We start from the raw sequence: 11434 nt of genomic DNA on the forward strand, positions 1-11434 counted from the left end.
ACCCCCAAATTAGGAAATATACGGTCTCTATGTGAAAGTCCAGTCCGCAGACCTATTTCACTTCATTGCCTGCCCCAGCTGGGAGAAAAATGTGTTTTCATGTGGGCCCAATTTCTTTTTCGGGAACTGTTCATGAGACTCAGTTTTCTGGGTTTTTTTTTGTTTTTTTTTTTTTAAGACAGAGACTCACTCTGTCATCCAGGCTGGCATGCAGTGGTGCCATCTTGGCTCATTGCAACCTCCGCCTCCCTTGTTCCAAGAGATTCTCCTGCCTCAGCTTCTGGAGTAGCTGTAATTACAGGCATCTACCACCACGCCCGGCTAATTTTTTGTATTTTTAGTAAAGATGTGATTTCACCATGTTGGCCAGGCTGGTCTTTAACTCCTGACCTCAGGTGATCCACTCGCCTCAGCATCCCAGAGTGCTGGGATTACAGGTGTGAACCACCGCATCTGGGCGACTCTCAGTTTTCACAGCCTTGACAGATGTAAAGAGCAGAGATGACTCTAAGCTGGGTCTGCCCAGCGTTTCGTCCTAAACAGGTGCAGATCCTGCATTCCTGGTAGGAACACCCTGGCCTGATGCCACGTTCTCCTCACTGTGGCCCACATGGAGGAGCAACTAACCACTGGCGATCTCACTTGGTAATGGCAAATATTCATTTACAATCACAAATTTCATCCTGTCAAGCTCTGGATTTAAGTTTGTCAATGATTTCCTCTGGCCTTAGAACCATGGCCTCCAGACCCTGAGTTCTCCTGCCTACTGTCCTCTCCCATCCAGTCTGCTACAGCTGCCTGCAGTCCCTCTCATGGGGACATGGGCTTCCAGGTGTCTTGGAGATTTTGTGTGGGTTCCCCCAACCCATTCACCCACTGCCCACCCTAGTTTTTTAAGGCTTTGTTGAGATAAGTCCTTCAAGTCACAGCAGTTACGATATCTAAAAGTAGAAAAGTTAATAATGTGAATTTCTAAAGAGAAAGCATTATTTATTAGATCATCTGTGAGATGACCCTCTTTTTTTTTTTTTTTTTTTTTTTTTTTTTTTGGAGATGGAGTCCCCCTGTGTTACCCAGGCTGGAGTGCAGTGGCATGATCTTGGCTCACCACAACCTCCACCTCCTGGGTTCAAGCGATTCTCATGCCTCAGTCTCCTTAGTAGCTGGGACTACACGCACCTGCCACCACAGCTGGCTAATTTTTGCATTTGTAGTGGAGACAGGGTTTCACCATGTTGGCAAGGCTGGTCTTGAACTCCTGACCTCCAGTGATCTGCCTGCCTTGGCCTCCTAAAGTGCTGGGATTACAGGCATGAGCCACCATGCTCAGCCACCCTCAATTTATAAATTAAGGAAATACTAGTTCCCTGGAACCAAAATTCATGTTTGAAATAATTAGGAAAGAAAAATAAAATCTCGGTGCTGAAGGAAAGGCAAATCGCACAGTTGATTGTCGAAATTGCAGAAGAAGACTGGGCGCAGTGGCTCACTCCTGTAATCCCAGCACTTTGGGAGACTGAGGTGGGCGGATCACCTGAGGTCAGGAGTTCGAGACCAGCCTGGACAAGTTGGTGAAATCCCGTCTCTACTAAAAATACAAAAATTAGCCTGGTGTGGTGGCACACACCTGTAGTCCTGGCTACTTGGGAGGCTGAGGCAGGAGAATCGCTTGAACCTGGAAGGTGGAGGTTGTATTGAGCTGAAATCGTGGCACTGCATTACAGCCTGGTTGACTGAGTGAGACTCTGTTTCAAAAAAAAATTTTTTTTTCAGAAGAATTTACTGGACAGACTATTACCTTGCTATATTCTCTAGCCCTGTGTTAGCAGTTGCAAGGTATTTTACGTTTAAACACTTATATTTTTCTTTTCTTTTTCTTTCTTTCTTTTTTTTTTTTTTTTTTTTTTTTTTTTTTTTTTTTTTTGAGACAGAGTCTCACTCTGTTGCCCAGGCTGGAGTGCAGTGGCACTATTTCTGCTCACTGCAAGCTCTGCCACTTCCCAGGTTCACGCCATTCTTCCGCCTCAGCCTCCCGAGAAGCTGGGACTACAGGCGCCCACCACCACGTCCGGCTAATTTTTTTGTATTTTTAGTAGACACGGGGTTTCACCAAGTTTGCCAGGATGGTCTCGATCTCCTGACCTCGTGATCCGCCCGCCTCGGCCTCCCAAAGTGCTGGAATTACAAGCGTAAGCCACCACACCTGGCCTTAACGCTTATATTTTATATAGTCATTTGGTATAGTTATCAAAAAGTCCTGTCCACATCATGACGACCTATATGAAATTTGGAAACCTCTTCATCAATACAATGGAAAATTGGTAAAGTAAGTGTAGATATTTAAGCGGATGAATTATTAATATTTAAGTATTGAAATGGAATGTAATAATGTCATAGTTCTGGCATGGGACTTGGGGGGCTTCCTCTGTTGCCTCTTGCTGGATGGCAAATTCTTGGCCTGTGGAGACTGAAGGATAAACTGTCACCTTCGTTGGAAACCCTAGTCCAGAATGAAAGTCCTCATTTCAGGATATACCATTTCCTCCCATGTATTTTCTTTTTTGAGACGAGTCTTGCTCTGTCACCTAGGCTGGAGTGAAGTAGCCTGATATCGGCTCACTGCAACCTCTGTCGCCTGGGTTCAAGCAATTCTCCTGCCTCAGCTTCCTGAGTAGCTGGGGTTACAGGTGTGTGCCACCACACTGGCTAATTTGTGTGTGTGTGTGTGTGTGTGTGTGTGTGTGTGTGTATATATATATATATATATATTTTTTTTTTTTTTTTTGGAGGCAGAGTTTTGCTTTTGTTGCCAAGGCTAGAGTGCGATGGTGCCATCTTGGCTCACTGTAACCTCTGCTTCCCAGGTTCAAGCGATTCTCCTGCCTAGGCCTCCCGAGTAGCTGAGATTACAGGCATGCACCACCAAGCCCAGCCAATTTTGTATTTTCAGTAGAGATGGGGTTAGTCCATGTTGGTCAGGCTAGTCTCGAATCCCAACCTGAAGTGCCCCGCCTGCCTTAGCCACCCAAAGTGCTGGGATTACAGGTGTGAGCCACAGAGCCTGGCGCTAATTTTTGTATTTTTACTAGAGAAAAGATTTCACCATATTGGCCAGACTGGTCTCCAACTCCTGACCTCAAGTAATCCATCTGCCTTAGCCACCCAAAGTGCTGGGATTACAGGTGTGAGCCATCATACCTGGCCCTTTCTTTTTTTTTTTTTTTTTTTGAGACAGGGTCTTGCACTGTTGCCCAGGCTGGAGTGTAGTGGTGCGATCTCAGCTTACTGCAACCTCCACATTCTGGGCTCAAGCAGTCCTCCCACCTCAGCCTCCCTAGTACCTGGGACTGCAGCTGTGTGCCACCATGTCCAGCTAATTTTTGTATTAGTAGAGACGGGGTTTTGCCATGTCATCCTGACTGGACTTTAACTCCTGGACTCAAGTGATCCACCTGCTTCAGCCTCCCAAAGTGCTGGGATTACAGGCATGAGCCACCTTGCCGGGCCTATTTTTAACTTTTTGATGAAATACCAAACTCTGTTACAAATAGGCTGCACCATTTTATATTCCGCATACCGTATTTAATGGTTGTGATTTTTCTCCGACTTTGCCAACCCTTGTTATTTTACATTTATTGGATTATAGCCTTTCTAGTGTGAGTGAAGGAATATCTGGTTGTGGTTTCAAGTTTGGGTGGCCATAATGATAATGATATTGATCATCTTTTCATGTGCTTCTTTGCCATTTGCATGTCTTTTTGGCAAAGTGTGTGTTCAACTCTTTCTCCATTTGTAATTTGGTTGTTCTTGTTGCTGAGTTATATAAATTTTATATATATTGTAGTTAACAGACCGTTGTTGGACATATAATGGGCAAATATTTTCTTCTTTTCTGTGGGTTGTCTTTTCTCTTCCTCTTTTTTTTTTTTTTTTTTTTTTTTTTTTTTTTTTTTTTTTTAGGAGACCAAGTCTTGCTCTGTTTCCCAGGCTGGAGTGCAGTAGTGCACTCTTGGCTCATCATAACCTCTGCCTCCTGGGTTCATGCGAGTAGCTGCGATTACAGGCATGGGACACCATGCCTGGCTAATTTTTGTGTTTTTGGTGGAGGTGGGGTTTCTCCATGTTGGTCATACTGTTCTCAAACTCATGATCTCAGATGATCCGCCTGCCTCTGCCTCCCAAAGTGCTGGGATTACAGGATTGAGACACCATGCCCGGCCTTTATTTATTTATTTATTTACTTATTTATTTATTTATTTTATTTTTGAGACAGGGTCTTGCGCTGTTGCCCAGGCTGGAGTAGTGGTGCTGCCTCGGCTTACTGCAACCTCCACATTCTGGGCTCAAGTGGTCCTCCCGCCTCAGCCTCCCTAGTAGCTGGGACTACAGGTGTGTGGCACCATGCCTGGCTAATTTTTGTATTTTTAGTAGAGACGGGGTTTTGTTATGTCCTTCTGCTGGTCTTGAACTCCTGTCCTCAAGTGATCTGCCTGTTTCAGCCTCCCAAAGTGCTGAGATTACAGGCATGAGCCACCATGCCCATTGTGTTTTTAACTTTGTGAGGACATAACAAACTATGTTACAAATAGGCTGCACCATTTTATATTCTACATATAGTATTTAATGGTTTTGATTTCTCTCCAACCTTGCCAACACTTGTTACTTTACATTTGTTGGATTGTAGCCTTTCTAGTGTGTGTGAAAGAGTATTTGGTTGTGGTTTCAGTTTGGATGGCCATAATGATAATGATATTGATCATCTTTTCTTGTGCTTGTTTTTCATTTGCATGTCTTTTTGGCAAAGTGTGTGTTCAACTCTGTCTCCATTTGTAATTTGGTTGTCCTTGTGGTTGAGTTATACAAATTTTTTATATACTGTAGTCAACAGACCGTTGTTGGATATATAATGCGCAGATATTTTCTTGTTTTCTGTGGGTTGTCTTTTCACTTTCTTTTTTTTTTTTTTTTTTTTTTTTTTTGGAGACCGAATCTTGCTGTGTTCCCCAGGCTGGAGTGCAGTGGTGCACTCTTGGCTCACCACAACCTCCGCCTCCTGGGTTCAAATGATTCTTCTGCCTCAGCCTCCCAAGTAGCTGGGATTACAGGCATGTGCCACTACGCCCAGCTCATTTTGTATTTTTAGTCGAGATGGGGTTTGCTTTTCTTGGTCAGGCTGGTCTTGAACTCCCGTCCTCAGTTAATCCTTCTGCCTCAGCCTCCAGAAGAGCTGGAATTACAGGCGTGAGCCACCGCTCCCGGCCCTAATTTTTGTATTTTTAGTAGAGACAAGGTTTCGACATGTTGGCCAGGCTGGTCTCCAACTCCTGACCTCAAGTGTTCCATCTGCCTCAGTCTCCCAAATTGCTGGGATTATAGGCGTGAGCCATCATACCCATTCTTTTTTTTTTTAAGATAGGGTCTTACACTGTTGCCCAGATTGAAGTGTAGTGGTGTGATCTCAGCTTATTACAACCTCTACGTTCTGGAGTCAAGCAGTCCTTCCGTCTCAGTCTCCCTAGTAGCTGGGACTGCAGCTGTGTGCAACCATTCCTGGCTAATTTTTGTACTATTAGTAGAGATGGGGTTTTGCTCTGTCATCCTGGCTGGTCTTGAACTCCTGGACTCAAGTGATCCTCCTGCCTCTGCCTCCCAAAGTGCTCGGATTGCAGGCGTGAACCACAGTGCACAGCCAACTTACTTGATAATGTCTTCTGATGCATAGTTGTTAATTTTGAGGAAATTATTTCTTTTGTGGCTAGTGCTTTTGGTTTCAGATCTGTAACACCTTTGCCAAATCCAAGGTCATGAAGATATATCCCTGTTTTCTTCTAGAGTTTCTATTTGTAACTCTTATATGTAGGGCTTTGAACCATTTTTAGTTACTTTTTCTGTGTTGTGAGGTAAGTGTACAGTTTGTTACCTCTGACTCTAGGTAGTCAGATGCTAGCAGCGTTTGTTGAGTTTAGTGGTCTTGGCTCGTGTCAAAACTCAGTTTGCCGTAGAGGTATAGTTTTATTTCTGGACTGGACATTCAGTTCCATTGATTTATATTTGTCTCCTTATGCCAGTATTATGTTGTCTTGATTACTATTCCTTTGCAGTAATATTTGACAATGAGAAATGTGAGCCACTAAGTGGGCTTTTCGTTTTCAGGAGTGTTTTGTCTATTCAAGATCACTTGATATTTATACAAAGGGTTACGGTCAGGGGTCAGGGTTACAGTTGTTAGGTTTAGGGTTGCTAACATTAGGTTTGTTAGTGTTGTTAGGGCTAGGGTTGTTAGACTTAGGGTTGTTAGGATTTTAGGGTTATGGTTTTAGAGATGGGGTTGGGTTAGTGTTAGCATTAGGGTTGTGGTTGGGTTTGGGGTTGGATTTAGGGTTTGGGTTGGGGTTCTGTTAAGTTTAGGGCTAGAGTTAGGGTTAGGGTTTAGGGTTAGGGTTTAGGTTTAGGGTTAGGGTTAGGGTTTAGTGGTAGGGGTTAGGGTTAGGGTTTAGCAGTAGGGGTGAGGGTTTGGTTCAGGGGTTAGGGTCAAAAGAAAAATCTTGAAAATCGTAAAAATCTCCAAAAATATTGGTGAGAAAAAAGCTTTAGCCCTCATATGAAGAAGATAAAAACTTGTTCCATTTTTTCCAGAAACACAGTTATAATACAAATATAAAATGGGGTAAAGACAAAACCCAAGTCCTCTATATAAGCTGGTGAATTTTGTATTATTATAATCACATTAGTCAGGGTTCCCCAGAAAGGCACAATCCGTCGGATTTATGTAGATAGACTGATGAGAAAAGATTCATTAGGGAAACTGGTTCACATAATTATTGAGGCTGAGAAAGTCCACAATAGGCTGTCTCCAAGTTGGGGAACTAGGAAAGCTGGTAGCATTGCTCAGTCCATGTCCAAAGGGCTCAGAATCAGTTCAGCCAATGGTGTAACTCTCATTCTGAGGCCAAAGGCCTGAGACCCTGAAGTTCTGATGTCAAAGACAAGAGAAGGATGTTTCAGCTTCAGAAGGAGATAATTCACCTTTCCTCTTCCTTTTTGTTCTATCTGGGCTCTCAAGCAATTGGATGGTGCCTTTATTAGTCCATTTTTGTACTGCTATGAAGAAGTACCTGAGGCTGAGCAATTTATAAAGAACAAAGAGGTTTAATGGGCTGACAGTTCCACATGGCTGGATGGGCCTCACAATCATGACGGAAGGGGAAGCAAAGATGTCTTTCTTCACATGGCAGCAGCAAGAAGTGCTAAGTCAAAGGGGAAAAGCCCCTTATAAAACCATCAGATCATAAGAACAGCATGGCAGTAACCACCACCATGATTCAATCGTCCCCCAGTGGGTCCCTCCCACAACATGTAAGGATTATAGGAGCTACAATTCAAGATGAGATCTGGGTGGGGACACAGTCAAACCATATCAGTGCCCATCCACATTGGGTCAGAGTGGATCTTCCTTATCTCAGTGTCTTCCAGAAACACCCTCACACTTATGCCCAGAAACTGTGCTTTACCAGCTATGTTAGTATCTCTTAATCCAATGAAGCAGACATCTAAAATTAACCATCAGAATATTTATGCCTGATTCGTGGCTAAAATTTCAGGATGAAAGCTATGAGATCTCTATTTGTGTTTGTATGTCTATTAATGTATGTTTTGTATATTTGATTTTTCTTAACTCTGGATAGCATTGCAAATTTCATTTATAAAATCCTCTAAAAGTGCTCTATTCTAACTTGGCTTGGGAAAAAAAATCATTTATAAATAAATATTCCCAAACTCCTAGAAATATAGGAACTGATCCAAATGTTTTTCAGGTTAATGTGATTTGGATAAAACTTAAAAAAAATAAATTTAATATTTTTTGTGTAATAAAACAACTATGTCTTCAGAGTTATCACTATTAAATATAAAACAAACAAGTTTTTTTTTTTTCCTTGAGATGTAGTCTCTCTCTGTCACCCAGGCTGGAGTGCAGTGGTGCGATCTTGGCTCACTGCAAGCTCCGCCTCCCAGATTTATGCCATTCTCCTGCCTCAGCCTCCCGAGTAACTGGGGCTACAGGTGCTCACCACTACATCCAGCTAATTTTTTTTGTATTTTTTTTAGTAGAGACAGGGTTCCACAGTGTTAGCCAGTATGGTCTTGATCTCCTGACCTTGTGATCCACCTGCCTCAGCCTCCCAAAGTGCTGGGATTACAAAAGCGAGCCACCGTGCCTGGCCCCTATAACAACTCTTGATGTCTGAGTGGGTTCCCACACAGTCATCTGTTGTAAGACTTTCTGATTCCTTTTTTTCCTTTGGTCATTATGAATAGGGCTTCTGTACATAATTGCATGGTAGCTTTTGTTTGGAAATAATATCAAAGTAGCGGTCAAAATACTTACGAATATGATTTTTGGATTGTAAGGTGAGACTTGTTTAGCTTTGGGAAAAACTGCCCAACTAGTAATAGGGGAGGAAAAATAATTTTCTCTCTACCTTTACGGAATTCTTAGATGGGACCCTCTGTAACAAATTACAGATTAAAATGAGAAAAAAGTAGAGGAGTTTAAAAACATGTATACCTTATGGATACATGGGAGATACTTAGGGAAAAATGAGTAAATCCCCAGTAGGTGGCTTTCAATTCAAGTGTAAATGCTATCTTCAACTTAAAGAAAGAAGATTTGAGGCTCAGTAGTGGGGACATAGCAAGCAAAAGCACAGTAGACAAGGGTAAGTTTTCTTATACAGACTTAACTCCATGCGTTCTCTGTTGATAAGACTCTTTTAATGATTTAGTTATCCTCTTCTTGGTTATTGCTGAGAGAGAGAGAGAGAGAGAGATCTTTTAAACGGGGATTTCCTTTATAGATGTAAATTTTCCTTACACAAGGGTAACTTCTCTGTTTTCAGAACTTCCTTTTTTAGCATTTTTTCAAAGTAATCAGCTCAGAATAATTCTTATGCCAAAAGGGACATATTTTGGGGTGGCATATTCTGGTCTTACACACTGTCTTCTACCAGCAATGAAAAGAGTTCTTGTTTTTCCTCCAGCAATTTGTCATTTTTTTAGAGTTTAGCAGTTATAACAGATACAGACCAACTGTGCTATCTCATTGTGGTTTTCAGTTATCTACTATGTTGAGCATCTTTTTGTATGTTTACTTACCATCTGTAGATCGTCTTTGGTGAGGTGTCCAGATCTGTGTGCATTTTTAATTGGGCTGTTTAACTTACTGTTTAGTTTTAAGAATTTTGTATGTATTTTGAATACAAATTCTTTCTCAGATCTGTATTTTGCAAATTTTTTTTTCAATATGTGGCTTGTCTTTTTGTTCCCTTAACAAGGTCTTTCCCAGAGTATAAACTTTAAATATTAATAAATCCACATTGTCATTTCTTCTGTGTATATAAACCTTTTGTGTCATTTGTTAAAATTCATTACCAAATCCAAAGGCACATAGCTTTTCTTCCATAGTTTCTTCTAGATATTGTATAGTTTTGCATTTTTAGTATAAGGATGATTTTGAGTGATTATTTGTGTAAGTTGTAAAGTTTTCATCTACATGCATATCATTTCCTATGGTTTCCCATTAATCTTTCCCTCACTATTTTTGGGAAAGACACAGGATAGTGGGCTTTGTTAGAGCACATAGATAGCTAGACATGAACAGGAGGGGGAGCTCCTGGAATAGGGAAAGTCTGGGAAGGCTCACCTAGAGGGACCACCGAAAATTCACATATTAGTGGCATCTCTAATGCTGGAGTGGATGGGCACTTGTCAATTGTGGGTTGGAGGGAGAAGAGGTACCTATGCATAAAGAAACACCCTACAACTCCTCTTAAGATGCCCCAGTCATCATTCACTCTGCAGTAATAATGTCACAATACTGCTGGCTACATGCTGATAAGGACAAAGGGGACATTCTTAAAAGAAACCTGGCACCATAAGTACAGATTAGGGCAGAGAAGGACATTCAAAAGAGATAGGCACAGTAGATGCAAATGTGACTGCTGTCAGCCTGCCTGGGATGGCGGGAAGGAGCCTGGTGCCAGAGTGAGTTCGGATTGATCACCACACATGTGCCTCAACCAACAGTGAGGAGGTCCCACAAGCCTAAGTGGGGCAAGTTGGGGACCTAAGGCAGTAGCAGGAAAACCAGACAAAGAAAACAGGTGGAGACTTGAGACAGAGGCAGGAATGTGAAGAAGTCCAAAATAAAATTCCCTGCACAGGACTCTTAGGCTGCTTTCCTGCACGATCAGCCTACTCCTTCCTATTTTTCTACAATAAGCTCTTCACACTGTATTTTTTTCAGTGAAGTTATCTGCCATCTTTGTACTGCCTCTTGGTGAAAATACTTCTTCCAAGTTAGACAAGAACCGGGACATCAGCTCTCCCCAGTAATAGCTCCGTTTCAGTTTGAATTTCCAGAACTGATGGCGCTTAATAACTGGCGCTCCAACGTTAAGTGGTGCAGAAGGTGGCCAGTAGGGGGCGCCAGCCATCACACCTGGAGCAAGAGGGCCCTGCATAGTCCCCATCTGCCTGCAGGTGTTGTGCTGCGACGACACTGCCAGCAAGAGGGCCCGGCAGCGCCCCCAGCTGCCAGCAGGGGGCGTACGACGACTACATTGTGAGCAAGTGGATCCTGCAGTGTACTTAGCTGCCAGCAGGTGGCGCACGGACACCACACTATGAGCAAGAGGACCCTGCAGCGTCCTGGTTGGCAGCAGGGGGCGTGCTGCCACCACACTGAGCAAGAGGATCCTGTAGTACCCCCAGCGGCCAGAAGGGGGCGTGCCCCCACTACAAGGCAAGCAAGAGGGCCCGGCAGTGTCCCCAGCTGCCAGCTGGGGAGCCAGCCGCCACTTCACTTGGAGCAAGAGGGCCGGGCAGTGTCCCTAGCTGCCAGCATCGGGAGTGCTGCCACTACACTGTGAGCAAGAGAGCCCTGCAACGTCCCCAACTGCCAGTAGGTGGCGTGCCATCACTATACTGCGAGCAAGAGGGCCCTGCAGTGCCCCGGCGCCAGCAGGGGGCGCTGGCCACCACTGCAAGAAAGAGGGCCCTGCAGTTGCTGTAGTCGCCAGCAAGGGGCGCACTGGCACAGCACTGTGAGTAAGGGGGCCCTGTAGTGCGCGGCTGCAAGCAGAGGTCACCGGAGCCCGGCTTTTCAGATTACTGATGTTTCGCCCGTCTCCGCCGCTCCCCTCGCAGCATGCGTCTCTGCGCCTGCGCCGCGACCCTCCCCCCACCCCCACACCGCGCAGGCGTGCGACTCTGCCCTTGCGCCGCGCTGGCCTGCGACTCTGCGCCGGCCTGCGCCGCGCCTGGCGCGCGACTCTGGGCCTGCGCCGCGCCAGCCTGCGACTCTGCGCCTGCGCCAGCCTGCGCCGCGCCTGGCGTGCGACTCTGTGCCTGCGCCTTGCCTGCCTCTGACTCTGCG

Source organism: Macaca nemestrina, unplaced genomic scaffold (assembly GCF_043159975.1).
Source record: "Macaca nemestrina isolate mMacNem1 unplaced genomic scaffold, mMacNem.hap1 Scaffold_66, whole genome shotgun sequence".
In the NCBI taxonomy this organism is placed as follows: Eukaryota; Metazoa; Chordata; class Mammalia; order Primates; family Cercopithecidae; genus Macaca; species Macaca nemestrina.